This window comes from Neophocaena asiaeorientalis, unplaced genomic scaffold (assembly GCF_003031525.2).
Source record: "Neophocaena asiaeorientalis asiaeorientalis breed wild unplaced genomic scaffold, Neophocaena_asiaeorientalis_V1.1 scaffold388, whole genome shotgun sequence".
Classification (NCBI taxonomy): domain Eukaryota; kingdom Metazoa; phylum Chordata; class Mammalia; order Artiodactyla; family Phocoenidae; genus Neophocaena; species Neophocaena asiaeorientalis.
Window position 1 is genome coordinate 2189606 of NW_020172738.1, and position 16240 is coordinate 2205845.

The 16240-nt window shown below is 36.3% G+C and overlaps 1 protein-coding gene across 4 annotated transcripts in view; it reads right to left on the reverse strand.

Annotated features, from left to right (window-relative positions):
• The window catches only part of SP100 (SP100 nuclear body protein), an 87246-nt gene that overhangs the window by 51958 nt on the left and 19048 nt on the right, over positions 1 to 16240 (reverse strand). The window contains exon 2 of one of the 4 annotated variants that reach the window (XM_024740642.1): positions 6202 to 6296. The exons of the other annotated variants lie outside the window; for them this stretch is intronic. The gene's annotated coding sequence lies outside the window, so the exon portion shown is untranslated. The remainder of the gene's footprint in view (positions 1 to 6201; positions 6297 to 16240) is intronic. 4 annotated transcript variants of the gene reach the window in all.

A 16240-nucleotide genomic window follows, 5' to 3' on the forward strand; every position in this document is an offset into this window, starting at 1 on the left:
CAGTGGAGATCACAAGGGAGACATGGTGCTGAAGACTGTTGTGTTATTTGAAAAATGAAGAACAGAACAACACACCCTTCACCCCTCAACTTGCCTCCTGACCACTTGTGCCCAGGCAGCCTCTCAGAGGGAAACATTGCTGTCCTTTCTGTCACCATATGTTAATTTTGCCTGTTCCTGGATTCCATATACATGAAAATAATACAACACATGTGCTTTGTGTCTGACTTCTTTTTTTTTTTTGCGTTATGCGGGCCTCTCCCTGCTGTGCCCTCTCCCGTGGAGGAGCACAGGCTCCGGATGCGCAGGCTCAGCGGCCATGGCTCACGGGCCCAGCCGCTCCGCGGCATGTGGGATCTTCCCAGACCGGGGCACGAACCCGTGTCCCCTGCATCGGCAGGCAGACTCTCAACCACTGCGCCACCAGGGAAGCCCCTGTGTCTGACTTCTTTTGCTCATCATCCATGTTGTTGGATGAATAGAAATTTGTTCTTTTTTATTGTTGAAGGTATTCCATTGTGTGGACCTACCATAATCCGTTTATTCATTTTCCTGTTTATGGACACTTGGGTGGATTCTAGTTTGGGACTAATTTGAATAAAGCTGTTGTTCTTGTACAAGTTTTTTAGTGGCAAGACGTTTTAATTTCTCTTGTGTAAATAACTAGGAGTGGAATTGTTGGGTCATTGTGTAGGAATATGTTTAATCGTTTTAGAACCTGTCAAACTGTATTTCAAAGTCTATGTTTGACCCATTTTAGTCTATAATGTATAATGTGATATCCCACATAGTTTTAATTTGTATTTCTTTAATGACTGATAATATTGAGCACACTTCTGTATGCTTATTGGCAATTCATAATCTCCTTTTGTGAAGTGTCTTTTCAAGTCTTTGGCCCATTTATATTATTAGATTGCCATTTATTATTTACTGATGTGTAGGAGTTTGTATATATTATGGAAACAAGTGTTTTGTTTAATATACGCATTATGAATATTTTTTCCATTCTGTGGTTTGCCTTTCATTTTCTTGACCATGTCTTTTGACCTGGTTAAGCTATCATTTTTTTCTTCTGTGGCTAATAACTTCAGTGTACTATTTAAGAAATCTTTGCCTTCCCCAAGTTAATGAAAATATTCAAAAAGTAATTTACAGTATAAGCATGGATCTATTTCTGGATTTTCTATGCTGTACTATTTATCTGTTTGTCTATCCTCGTGCCAATAGTATATTGATTTGAATACTACAACTTATAGTAAGTTTTGAAGTCAATTAGGAAAATATTGTCTTGGGTTTTCTAGGTCTTTTGTTTTTCCACATATTTTTAAAATTGGATTTGTCAGTTTCTACAAGAGACGCGTTGTAGAGTTTTATAAGGTTTGCATTGAATTTGTTGGTAAATTTGGTGAAAAGTGACATCTTAACAATATTGAGCTCTAATCCATTTATTTATTTTTCCTTAATCTTGCCAGAAGTGTTTACAGCTTTCAGTATAGAAGTCATACACTTCTTTCATTAAAATTATTCTTAGTTATTTTATTGTTTGAGGGGCTACTTCAAATGATATTGCTTTTTAAATTATTTCTAACAATTGTATGAACATAGAATTGATTTTCAGAAACATTAACCATGTATTCATGACCTTCCTAAATTCATGTATTCTAGTAATATATTTGTAGATTTCCTTTGGATTTTATAGAAAAAAACAATCATGTCATCAGCAAATAAAACTCTTTTTTTTTTTTTTTGCGATACGCGGGCCTCTCACCGTTGTGGTCTCTCCCGTTGCGGGGCACAGGCTCTGGACGCGCAGGCCCAGCGGCCATGGCTCACGGGCCCAGCAGCTCCGCGGCATGTGGGATCCTCCCAGACCGGGCCACGAACCCGTGTCCCCTGCACCGGCAGGCGGACTCTCAACCACTGCACCACCAGGGAAGCCCTCTTTTTTCTTTCTTGTTGCACTGGTTAAGAGTTTAAATACAATGTTGAGGAGAAATGGTGAGAATGGAATCCCTTGCCTTGTTTCCAATGTTAGAGAAAATGCATTTAGTATCACCATCAAGTATGATGTCATACACACACACACACACACACACACACACAACTGAGGAAGTTTCTGTTTATTGCTAGTTTGCTGAGAGTTTTATCATGGACAGACGTTAAATATTATCAAATGCATCTATTGAGCTATTCATATCGTTTTCCTTCTTTATTCTTTAATTTAGTGAGTCACGTTGATTGATTTCCAGAGCTTCCTCTTAAGTAGAAGCAGATAACCACAGGTCAGCAGACATTTGCAGAAAGTCTCCAATATCAGAAAGAAAGAACAACATTAAAAAAGAGAAAAAGTTGCCCCAGGAGAAACAGAGATATTGTAGGAAACAGGAGAAACTCCCAAAACCTCTAATATTTTTAGAGGGATTTGGGAATACATATTGCACCGCTGGTTACAAAGAAAAAAGAACTATCAGAGAAAGAGATAGTGGCATTAGATATTTTTTTAAATTGATTTTTGGAAATTTACTAAGATTTACTAAAATGGTTGTAAAATAAAGTTGGGGAAATTTCCCGCAAAATTAAATGAAGAGATTAAAAGAACAAAGAAGAATAAATTTGAAAGACAACATAGGAGAGTAAGATTAATTTAGGGGTCTAATAGCAACCTAATTAGAGTCAAGAAAGATGTGCAAGGAAATGTAGAGGAGGACCACATCAAGAGAATTATTTAAGGAGATATGTACCAGGGAGTAGAAGGACATGGATTTTTTTAAAAGGACTTAGAGAAATGAATTTTAAAAGAACCAAACCAAGGCATATCACTATGAAATGCCAACATCTAAAAAACAGAGAAGAGCTTAAAATATTCCAGAAAGAATTAAGAAACTGGTCACTTGTGGAGGAATGATGGCAAGAATAGCTTGAGACATCTCATCAGTAACAGATCTAGCCCTTCAAAATACAGAGTGAATCAGGACAACTTCAGACATGTAGGGCTGAGAAATTTTACTTTACAAACATCCATTTTGAGTGTTTTCCTAAAATTTTCTTTATTTCCTTTATGCATATGTCAATACATATTTTTAAGGTTTAAAAATACAGTTTATACGTGCTCTAAAATTTTTATGCAATCATTATTTTCCTTTCCATCCACATCACTGTGCCCACTCCTCCTGCATAATCCATTTTAATCACCTTGCATGTATTCTTTCCTAAATTCTCCATAAGCATATAAATCCATCTACCTATTTCTATAACCTACCCATAACTTGCAGGGGGTTTATTCATCATATTACATTATAATTTTCTTTGAATTACAAATTGCCTTCTGCATCAAATTTGTCTTCACATTAATACCTTTCAAAATATTCTCTAAGTTGGGCTTCCCTGGTGGGGCAGTGGTTGAGAGTCCGCCTGCCGATACAGGGGACACAGGTTCGTGCCCTGGTCCGGGAAGATCCTACATGCCGCGAAGCGGCTGGGCCCGGGAGCCATGGACACTCAGCCTGCGCATCCGGAGCCTGTGCTCCGCAACGGGAGAGGCCACAACAGTGAGAGGCCCGCATACCACCAAAAAAAAAAATATTCTCTAAGTCATCTAGTGTGGTTCTAGCTTGTTTATTTATTTTGTCAATGTATAATATTGAACAGCACACACCTACTCTTAGGAAAATACAATATGATGGATTTGGGAAAAACAGGGAAGTAATCCAGTAATGAGGAAGATGTGAAAATTAGAAACCAGTGGATCCAGTAATGGATGCAAGTTGGCAGTCCAGTAACAGATGGAGAACATGAACATCTCAGATGGAACAGGTGATGGTTAAAGCATATAAATAAGTGCAATGAATGATAACAATGTCATAAGGGAAGGGAGAAGGGAATTGGGAATAGTCTGCTATAAGGTACCTGTACTATAGGGGAAGTGGTATAAAATATGTATTGCAATCTCTAGACAACCACCAAAAGCATTTAAAAAGAAGTATAATTGATATATTAATAGAAGACTAAGATGGGCTCATATAAAATGCTAAGTTAAAGCTACAGAAGGCAGAAAAAAAGGGGGAAAAAAGAGACAAAGAACAAATACAATGAATAAAGAACAGTTACCAACATGGTAATATAATCCAGTATATCAATAATTACTTTCAGTGTGAATGGCCTGAATACTCCAATTAAAAACAGAGATTGTCAAAGTGACTGAGAAAACAAGACCCAACCTTATATTGTCAATAAGAAAAAACAAATATGAAGACATGGGTTAAGAATGGAGAAGGAGATACCACGTCAACACTAATCAAAAGAAATAACAGAGTAGCTATATTATTTCCAGATAAAAAAAGACTCAGGACAAAAAAAAATATTAATTATGAGAAAGAGAGCATTACATATGATAAAGGGGTCACTTTTCCAAGAAGACATAACGCTTAATGAGGTATTTACACATGATAAACACACAGCATCAAATTGTGTAAGGGAAAAATTGATAGAACAGTAATAGAAATAGACAAATCCACTATTCCAGTTGGATACATGAACAGCCCTCTTTTAGTCATTTATAGATCAAGCAGGTAGAGAAGCCATAAGAATATAGTTGACCTGAACATCACTACCAATCAACTTGATCTGTTTGACATTTTTAGAATACTCCATCCGACCACAGCAGAATACACATACTCCTCAAGAACACATGGAATAATCACCCTTACCAAGATAGAATACACTCTGGGCCATAAAACACATCTTAAGTTTAAAAGAATAGAAATCATAAAAAGTGTGTTCTCAGAAAAAAGGAATTAAACTACAAATAAATAACAGAAAGGGGTGGGAAAGTCCCCCAAATACATGGAGATTTAAAAATACACACTTAAATTCAAGAAAAAGTCTTAAGAGCAATTTTTAAATATTTTGAACTGAACGAAAATAAACTAAACTACAACTTATCGAAATTTGTGGGATCCTGAAAAAGCAGTGACTAAAAAGAAATGAATTCCACTGAATGTATATATTATTATGTATATATTAGAAAAGAAGAAAGATGTAAAATCAATAATATAAGTTTCTCCCATTGGAAAGTGGAAAAAAAAGAGCAACTTAAGCTTAAAGCAGTAGAAGAAATGAAATAAAAGAGCAAAAAGCAATGAAAGAGGGCTTTTCTGGTGACGCAGTGGTTGGGAGTCTGCCTGCCAATGCAGGGGACACGGGTTCGTGCCCTGGTCCGGGAAGATCCAACGTGCTGTGGAGTGGCTGGGTCCATGAGCCATGGCCACTGAGCCTGCGTGTCTGGAGCCTGTGCTCCACAACGGGAGAGGCCACAACAGTGAGAGGCCTGCATACCGCAAAAAAAAAAGCAATGAAAGAGAAAATTCCACAAAACCTAAAACTTGTTCTTGGAAAAGATCAATAAAATTGATAAAGTTCTACCCAGGCTAACTAAAGAAAAAAAGAGAAAGAAGTCACAAATTACCAATATCAGAAGTGAAAGTAGGATCATCACAACTGATTTTATGAATATTAAAAGGATAACAAAGGAATACTCTGAACAAATCTGTTCCCCAAAATTTGATAACTTAAATAAAATTGACCAAATCCTAGAGAGATACAAACTATAAAAACTCACACAAGGAGAAATGGATAGTTTGAATAGGCCTATATTCATTACAAAATTGAATTAGTAATTAATAACTTTGAAAAAAATAAGAACTAGGCCCAGGGGATTCCACTGGTTAATCCTACCAAACATTTAAGGAAGAAATGATACCCATTCTCCACATTCTTGCCCAGAAATAGAAGCAGAGAGAACACTTCTTAATTCCTTCTATGAGCCCAGCACTACTGTAATACCCAAAGCAGGTAAAGACAAACTACAGATCAATATCTCTCATGAATATAGATGTAAAAATCTTCAAGAAAATATTAGTAAATTGCATCCAAAAGTGTAAAAAAATATAAAGCATGACCAAGTGTAACTTATTCCAGATATGCAAGCCTGGTTCAATATTTGAAATCAATCAGTGTAATCCACCATATCAACATGTAAAAGAAAAAAGTTTGGATGATCATATCAACTGATGTGGAAAAGTCATTTAACAAATTCCATCACTTTTTCATGTAAAAACCCCTAGAAAACTAGAAATAGAGAGGAACATCTTCAAAATGAGAAAGAATATCTATTAAAACATCTATAGCTAGTATCATACTTACTGTTGAAAACCTGCACACTTTCCTCCTAGGATCAGAAACAAGGCAAAGATGTCCTCTTTCACTATTCCTATTCAACACTGTACTAGAAGGCACAGCTAGTGCAAAAAAAGGAGAAAAGGAAATTTAATGTACAGAGTTTGGGAAGGAATAAAACTATCTTTGTTCGCAGATAACATGACTCTTTATGTAGAAAATCCCAAAAATTCACATGCACACAAAATCTGGAACTAATAGTTAAGTATAGAGAGGTTGCTGGACACTAGGCTAACATACAAAGATCAACTGCTTTTGTATATACCAGCACTGAAAACTCGGAATTTGAAATGCATTAAGACAATAACATTTACAATAGCACCAAAAATATTAAATACTTAGGTATGAATCTAACAAAATATATACAGAATGTATATGCAGAAAATTACTCTAGAGAGAGAAGAATTTTATTTTGAAAAATAATATAATAGTAACTACTTTGATATAAAATTTCAAATTATATAAACAGTGTTGAGCTTAGTGGTAAAGGAAAATTCTTATTAAATTATTTCTTTTAAACATGAAATTTGAACAATATGGTTTCAAATTCACCACTAAAAAATACAGAAACATAGATTAAAAATTATTTTGAAAAGTTGAAAATAACCACTGGTTGAGTGAAATCAGACTCTAATAAAACCTTATGAAACACTAAAAAGTAATATAAAAAGGAAATAGAGCTTGCATCTTTAGAGAGTAAAAAATCAAGGAAACTGATAGGAATTTAATAACTAACAGAAAAAAAAGTATGAAAAATACAATATTAAAAACACTAAATGTAAATGAAAAAATAATGGTATCAAAAGGCACAGGATTAAAAATAGAATCCAGGGCTTCCCTGGTGGCACAGTGGTTGAGAGTCCACCTGCCGATGCAGGGCACACGGGTTCGTGCCCCGGTCCGGGAGGATCCCACATGCCGCGGAGCGGGTGGGCCCGGGAGCCATGGCTGCTGAGCCTGCGCGTCCGGAGCCTGTGCTCCGCAATGGGAGAGGACACGGCAGTGGGAGGCCTGCGTACCGCAAAAAAAAAAAATAGAATCCAATAAGAGACACAAGAAAGACAAAGTGACAAAAAAATTGTTAAAATCAAAGATAGGCAAGTTATGGTATTCAGATATAAACAAAATAAAAAATAAGGGTATTTATACTCATCTCAAAGCAAAATTCAAAGAACAAATAATGGGGCTAATGTTTTATGAATATTGAGAAACAATTCACCTCTAGTGTTTGACTCTTCACATATTCAAAAAATGATCAAAATATACAGGCTCTGGAAAAATTCGCAAGAAAGATTTATTATTTGATCTTGTGACCTAAAAACAGAGAAAATTTTCTCTCAATGTCCTTTAAATGCATACAATACAGATATAATCTTGACCATAAATGAAGTCTCAATAAGTTATAATCAGTAGATGCTAAATAGGCTGCACGTTAAAGAAAATAAACCACACAGAGTTTTATAAAACAAAACAAGGACTAAGATAAAAACCACAAGCCTCAAGGGTCAGTAAGTGGTGAGAGCACCGGAATCACAGCTACCTGCTGGACAATCATGAACAGGAAGATACTGGAACTCACCAAAAAAGATATTCCACATCCAAAGACAAAGGAGAAGCCACAATGAGATGGTAGGAGGGGTGCAAAAACAGTAAAATCAAATCCCATTACTGCTGGGTGAGTGACTCACAGATTGGAGAACATTTATACCACAGAAGTCCACCCACTGGACTGAATGTTCTGAGCCCCACGTCAGGCTTCCCAACCTGGGGGTCTGGCAATGGGAGGAAGAATTCCTAGAGAATTAGACTTTGAAGGCTAGGAGGATTTGATTGCAGGACTTTGACAGGACTGGGGGGAAGAGAGACTCCACTCTTGGCGGGCATATACAAGGTAGTGTACGCATCAGGACCCAGGGGAAGGAGCAGTGACCCCATAGGAGACTGAATCAGACCTACCTGCTAGTGTTGCAAGGTCTCCTGCAGAGGCGGGGGGTGGCTGTGGTTCACCACGAGGACAAGGACACTGGCAGGAGAAGATCTGGGAAGTACTCCTTGGTGTGAGCCCTCCCAGAGTCCGCCATTAGCTCCACCAAAGAGCCCCTGTAGGCTCCAGTGTTGGGTCACCTCAGGCCAAACAACCAACAGGGAGGGAACCCAGCCCTATCCATCAGCATACAAGTGGATTAAAGTTTTACTGAGCTCTGTCCAGCAGAGCAACAGCTAGCTCTACCCACCACCAGTGCCTCCCATCAGGAAACTTGCACAAGCCTCTTAGACAGCCTATCCACCGGAGGGCAGACAGAAGAAGCAAAAAGAACAACCCTGCAGCCTGTGGAACAAAAACCACATTCACAGAAAGATAGACAAGATGAAAAGGCAGAGGACTATGTACCAGATGAAGGAACAAAATAAAACCCTAGAAAAACAACTAAATGAAGTGGAGATAGGCAACCTTCCAGAAAAATAATTCAGAGTAATGATACTGAAGATGATCCAGGACATAGGAAAAGGAATGGAGGCAAAGGTCGAGAAGATGCAAGAAATGTTTAACAAAGGCCTAGAATAATTAAAGAACAAACAGAGATGAACAATACAATAACTGAAATGAAAAATACACTAGAAGGAATCCATAGCAAAATAACTGAGGCAGAAGAACAGATAAGTAACCTGGAAGATAGAATGGTGGAATTCACTGCTGCGGAACAGAATAAAGAAAAAAGAATGAAAAGAAATGAAGACAGCCTAAGAGACCTCTGGGACAACATTAAACGCAACAGCATTCACATTATAGGGGGTCCAGAAGGAGAAGAGAGAGAGAAAGGACCAGAGAAAATATTTCAAGAGATTATAGTCGAAAACTTCCCTAACATGGGAAAGGAAATAGCCACCCAAGTCCAGGAAGTGCAGAGAGTCCCTAACAGGATAAACCCAAGGAGAAACACGCCGAGACACATAGTAATTAAATTGGCAAAAAAAAAAGACCACAAAAAATTATTGAAATTAGCAAGGGAAAAATGACAAATAAGGTACAAGGGAAATTCCATAAGGTTAACAGCTGATTTCTCAGCAGAAACTCTACAAGCCAGAAGGGAGTGGTAGACATATTTCAAGTGATGAAAGCGAAGAACCTACAAACAAGATTACTCTAGCGGCAAGGATCTCATTCAGATCTGATGGAGAAATCAAGAGCTTTACAGACAAGCAAAAGCTAAGAGAATTCAGCACGACCAAACCAGCTCTACAGTAAATGCTAAAGGAACTTCTCTTAGTGGGAAACAAGAGAAGAAAAGGACCTACAGAAACAAACCTTTAACAATTAAGAAAATGGTAATAGGAACACACATATCAATAATTACCTTAAACGTGAATGGATTAAATGCTCCAACCAAAAGACATGGCTCATTGGATGGCTACAAAAACAAGACCCATCTATATGCTGTCTACAAGAAACCCACTTCAGACCTAGGGACACATACAGACTGAAAGTGAGGGGATGGAAGAAGATATTCCATGCAAATGGAAATCAGAAGAAAGCTGGAGTACCAATACTCATATCAGATAAAATAGACTTAAAAAAAGAATGTTACAAGAGACAAGGGAGGACACAACATAATGATCAAGGGATCAATTCAAGAAGATATAACAATTATAAATATATATGCACCCGACATAGGAGCACCACAATACATAAGGCAACTGTTAACTCCCATAAAAGAGGAAGTCATCAGTAACACAATAATAGTGGGGGACTTTAACACCTCACTTACACCAATGGACACATCATCCAAACAGAAAATTAATAAGGAAACCAACCTTTAAATGACACAATAGACCAGATAGATTTAATTGATATTCATAGGACATTCCATCCAAAAACAGCAGATTACACTTTCTTCTCAAGTGCATATGGAGCATTCTCCAGGATAAATCACATCTTGGGTCACATCAAGCCTCAGTAAATTTAAGAAAATTGAAATCATATCAAGCATCTTTTCTGACCACAATGTTATGAGATTAGAAATCAATTACAGGGGAAAAAATGTAAAACACACAAACACGTGGAGGCTAAACAATATGTTACTAAATAACCAAGAGATCACTGAAGAAATCAAAAAATGCCTAGAAACAAATGACAATGAAAACACGATGACCCAAAACCTATGGGATGCAGCAAAAGCAGTTCTAAGAGGGAAGTTTATAGCAATACAAGCCTACCTCAAGAAACAAGAAAAATCTCAAACAATCTAACTTTACACCTAAAGGAACTAGAGAAAGAAGGACAAACAAAACCCAAAATTAGCAGAAGGAAAGAAATCATAAAGATCAGAGCAGAAATAAATGAAATTGAAACAAAGAAAACAATAGCAAAGATCAATAAAACTAAAAGCTGGTTCTTTGAGAAGATAAACAAAATTGATAAACCATTAGCCAGACTCATCAAAAAAAAGAGGGAGAGGACTCAAATCAATAAAATTAGAAATGAAAAAGGAGAAGTTACAACAGACACCACAGAAATAGAAAGCATCCTAAGAGACTACTACAAGCAACTCTATGCCAATAAAATGGACAACCTGGAAGAAATGGACAAATTTTAGAAAAGTATAACCTTCCAAGATGGAACCACAAAGCAATAGAAAATATGAACAGACCAATCACAACTAATGAAATTGAAACAGTGATTAAAAATCTTCCAACAAAAAAACCCCGGGACCAGATGGCTTCACAGGTGAATTCTATCAAACATTTAGAGAAGAGCTAACAACCATCCTTCTCAAACTCCTCCAAAAAATTGCAGAGGAAGGAATACTCCCAAACTGATTCTATGAGGCCACCATCACCCTGATACCAAAACCAGACAAAGATACTACAAAAAAAGAAAATTACAGACCAATATCACTGATGAATATGGATGCACAAATACTCAACATAATACTAGCAAACAGAATCCAGCAACACATTAAAAGCATCATACACCATGATCAAGTGGAATTTATCTGAGGGATGCAAGGATTCTTCAGTATACGCAAATCAATCAACGTGATACACCATAATAACAAATTGAAGAATAAAAACCATATGATCATCTCGATAAATGCAGAAAAAGCTTTTGACAAAATTCAACACCCATTTATGATAAAAACTCTCCAGAAAGTGGGCATAGGGGGAACCTACTTCAACATAATAAAGGCCATATACGACAAACCCACAGCAAACATCATTCTCAATGGTGAAAAACTGAAAGCATTTCCTCTAAGATCAGGAAGAAGTTAAGGATGTCCACTCTCACCACTATTATTCAACATAGTTTTGGAAGTCCTAGCCACAGCAATCAGAGAAGAAAAAGAAATAAAAGGAATACAAATTGGAAAAGAAGAAGTAAAACTGTCACTGTTTTCAGATGACATGATACTATACACAGAGAATCCTAAAGATGCCACCAGAAAACTACTAGAGCTAATCAGTGAATTTCGTAAAGTTGCAGGATACAAAATTAAGGCACAGAAATCTCCTGCATTCCTGTGCACTAATGATGAAAAATCTGAAAGAGAAATTAGGGAAACACTCCCATTTACCATTGCAACAAAAAGAATAAAATACCTAGGAATAAACCTACCTAGGGAGACAAAAGACCTGCATGCAGAAAACTATAAGACAATGATGAAAGAAATTAAAGATGATACAAACAGATGGAGAGATATACCATGTTACTGGATTGGAAGAATCAATATTGTGAAAATGAGTATACTACCCAAAGCAATCTACACTTTCAGTGAAATCCCTATCAAATTATGAATGCCATTTTTTTCAGAACTAGAACAAAAAAATCTCAAAATTTGTATGGAGACACAAAAGACCCTGAATATCCAAAGCAGACTTGAAGGAAAAAAATGAAGCTGGAGGAATCAGACTCCCTGACTTCAGACTATACTACAAAGCTACAGTAATTAAGACAGTATGGTACTGGCACAAAAACAGAAATATAGGTCAATGGAACCTGATAGAAAGCCCAGAGATAAACCCACACACATATGGTCAACTAATCTATGACAAAGGAGGCAAGGATATACTATGGAGAAAAGACAGTCTCTTCAATAAGTGATGCTGTGAAAACTGGACAACTACATATAAAAGAATGAAATTAGAACACTCCCTAACACCATAAACAAAAATAAACTCAAAATGGATCAGAGAACTTAATGTAAGACTGGACACTATAAAACTTTTAGAGGAAAACATAGGAAGAACACTCTTTGACATAAATCACAGCAAGATCTTTTTTGATCCACCTCTAGAGTAATGGAAATAAAAACAAAAATAAACAAATATAACCTAATGAAACTTAAAAGCTTTTGCAAAGCAAAGAAAACTACAAACAAGATGAAAAGACAACCCTCAGAGTGGGAAAAAGTATTTGCAAAAGAATCAATGGACAAAGAATTAATCTCCAAAATATATAAACAACTCATGCAGCTGAATATTACAAAAACAAACAACCCAATCCAAAAATGGGCAGAAGACCTAAGTAGACATTTCTCCAAAGAAAACATACAGATGGCCAAGAATATGAAAATCTGTTCAACATTAGAAATTATTAGAGAGATGCAAATCAAAACTACAATGAGGTATCACCTCACGACAGTCAGAAGAACCATCATCAAAAACTCTACAAACAATAAATGATGGAGAGGGTGTGGAGAAAAGGGAACCCTCTTGCACTGTTGGTGGGAATGTAAATTGATCCAGCCACTATGGAGAACAGTATGGAGGTTCCTTAAAACACTAAAAATAGAACTAACTAATAGAACATAAAAATATGACCCAGCAATCCCACTCCTGGGCATTTATCCTGCGAAAACCATGATTCAAAAAGATACACGCACCCCAACGTTCACTGCAGCACTATTTACAATAGCCAGGACAGGGAAGCAACCTAAATGTCCATCAACAGAAAAACGGATAAAGAAGATGTAGTACATATATACAACGGAATATTACTCAGCCATTAATAAGAATGAAATAATGCCATTTGCAGCAACATGGATGGATCCGGAGATTATCACACTAAGTGAAGTAAATCAGACAGAGGAAAACAAATATGATATTGCTTATATGCAGAATCTAAAAAATATGATACAAATGAACTTATTAACAAAACAGAAGCACACTCACAGACTTAGAAAACAAACTTATGGTTTCCAAAGGGGCAAGGTGGGGGGAGGGATAAACTGGGAGTTTGGGATTGACATATACACACTCCGGTATTTAAAATAGATAACCAACAAGGCTCTACTGTATAGCACAGGGAACTCTGCTAAATATTCTATAATAAGCTAAATGGGAAAAGAATTTGAAGAAGAATAGATACATGTGTATGTATAACTGAATCATATTGCTGTATACCTAAAACTAACACAACATTGTAAATCAACTATACTCCAATATAAAATAAAAATTAAAAAAAATAAAATGGCAAGCAACAAAGTCTGAATAATATTCCATTATAAGTGTATTCCACATACTCTTTTTTTTGTTTTTTGTTTTTGCAGTACGCGGGCCTCTCACTGTTGTGGCCTCTCCCGTTGTGGAGCACAGGCTCCAGACGCGCAGGCTCAGCGGCCATGGCTCACGGGCCCAGCTGCTCCGTGGCATGCGGGATCCTCCTGGACCGGGGCACAAACCCGTGTCCCCTGCATTGGCAGGTGGACTCTCAACCACTGCGCCACCAGGGAAGCCCCAGTTGAATTTTTAATAAACAAACAGGTGTATATTATTCCCTCAATGTCAGGAGTTATTTGGTATCTTTTCTCAAGCTAAAAACTGAAACTTGATATTATTTCTGTCCTCTCTTTTCCTATTCCCATCATAAACTTTCTGAGTCTTTGTGGTCTGAAAATATCTTCATTTTACTTTCATACATGCATGAGTACTTGTGTATGTTTAGAATTAAGGTTCAAAATTATTTTTCACTTAAAAATTAGAACATTTTCCTTCATTGTCTTCCTGTGTTCAGTGTCACATATGAAAATTGCAGCTTCCATCAGGTTTTCATTCCTTGTATGTCCATTGCTTTTACTTTCTGGAAACTTTATGATTTGTTTGTTATCTGCGATATTCTAGATTTTCACTAGAATGGTGAAATCCGAGGTATGGGATTTAGAAATTCATTCTCTTTAATGATGGGACTTTTGAGTCTAAAGTTCTAGCTTCCATTCTGAGAATTGTTTTACCCTCTTTTTTTTTTTTTTTTTTACCCTCTTTTTTTTTTTTTTTTTTACCCTCTTTTTATTTGATGTCCTCGTTCTCATTCTTTCTCTTCTTCTGGAATTCCATTGGCAGAATGTTGAAACATCAGATTATGCAGTATATCTTAATTTTTTCACATTTTCCAGTTCTTCTAACTAACCTTACTTCAACTGAGTCTATTCAGCTAACACACTTACCCCTGTTTTTATTAAAAATTTTTTAATGAGTTAAAATTTATAGACCATAAAATTTGGCTGTTCTAAGTTTACAATTCAATGATTTTTAGTTAATGTACAGAGTTCTGCAATCATGAACACAATCCAAACTTAGAACATTTTTATTACCCCAGAAAGTTTGCTCATGGCTATTTGCTGTTGATTCCTGTTTCTATTCCCCAGCCCCAGGCAACCACTACTCTACTACCTGTCTCTGTATATTTCCTTTTTCTGGACCTTTCATATAGATGAAAGCAAAGATTACATGGTCTTTTGCAACTAACTTTTTTCACTGAGCATAATGTCTTCAGGTTTCATCCATGTTGCCTCATGTATTAGTATTTCATTCCTTTTTATTGCTGAATAGTATTCCATTGGGTGGAATTATCACATTTTATTTATCCATTCACTAGTAATGGACATTTGGATTGTTTCCACTTTTGGCTATTATGGAACATGCTGCCATGAATATTTGCATACAAGTCTTTTTGTGGACATATGTTTTTATTTCTACATAGCTACCTAGGAGTGGAATTATTGGGTCATATGATAACATTATTTTAGCTTTTTAAGAAACTGTTTTACAGTGCTTCCAAAGAACCATTTTACATTCCTACCACTAGGAATGTAAGGGCTCTAGCTTTTCCACTATCTTGCTAACCCTTTATGTCTTTGATTGTAGCCAATCCAGTGGGTATACATTGGTATTTTGTTTTGATTTTAATTTGCTTTTTTCCCTAATGGCTAATGATGTTGAGCATTTCACATGTTTATTACCTTCCATATGGCTCCATGGAGAAATATCTATTCAAACCATTGGCCCATCTTTTAATTGGACTGCTTGTCTAATTATTGAGTTGTAAGAATTCTTTACATATCCAGGTGCAGCTGTTCATTACAAATATGATTGGTTAATATTTTCTTCCAGACTGGGATTAGTCTTTTATTTTCTTAATGGTGTCTTTTGAAGCACAAAAGATTTAAGTTTTGTGAACTCTGATTTATCAACATATTATTTTATGAATCATGCTTTTGTGTTCCAACTACCTTTTTGGCTAACCCAAAGTCACAAAGATTTTTCTTCCATATTTTCTTCTAAAAGTTTTATCATTTTCTAAATTTGGAGTTTGGGATTAACAGATATACATTACTATATATAAAGTAGATAAACAACAAGGACCTACTGTATAGCAAAGGGAGCTATATTCAATATCTTGTAATAACCTATAATGGAAAAGAATCTGAAAAAGAATATATATGTATATATATATATATATATATATATATAACTGAATCACTTTGCTGTACATCTGAACCATTATAAATCAACTATACTTCAATAAAAAAATGAAAATTAAAAAAAAGTTTTATCATTTTCACTCTCACACACACCCAGCTACACAATTTGTGGGACCCAGGGAAAAAGAAATTAGGGGGACCCTTGTTTACAAGCCATTAAGAATTTCAGGACAGGGACTTCCCTGGTGGCGCAGTGGTTGAGAGTCCGCCTGCCGCGGAGCGGCTGGGCCCGTGAGCCGTGGCCGCTG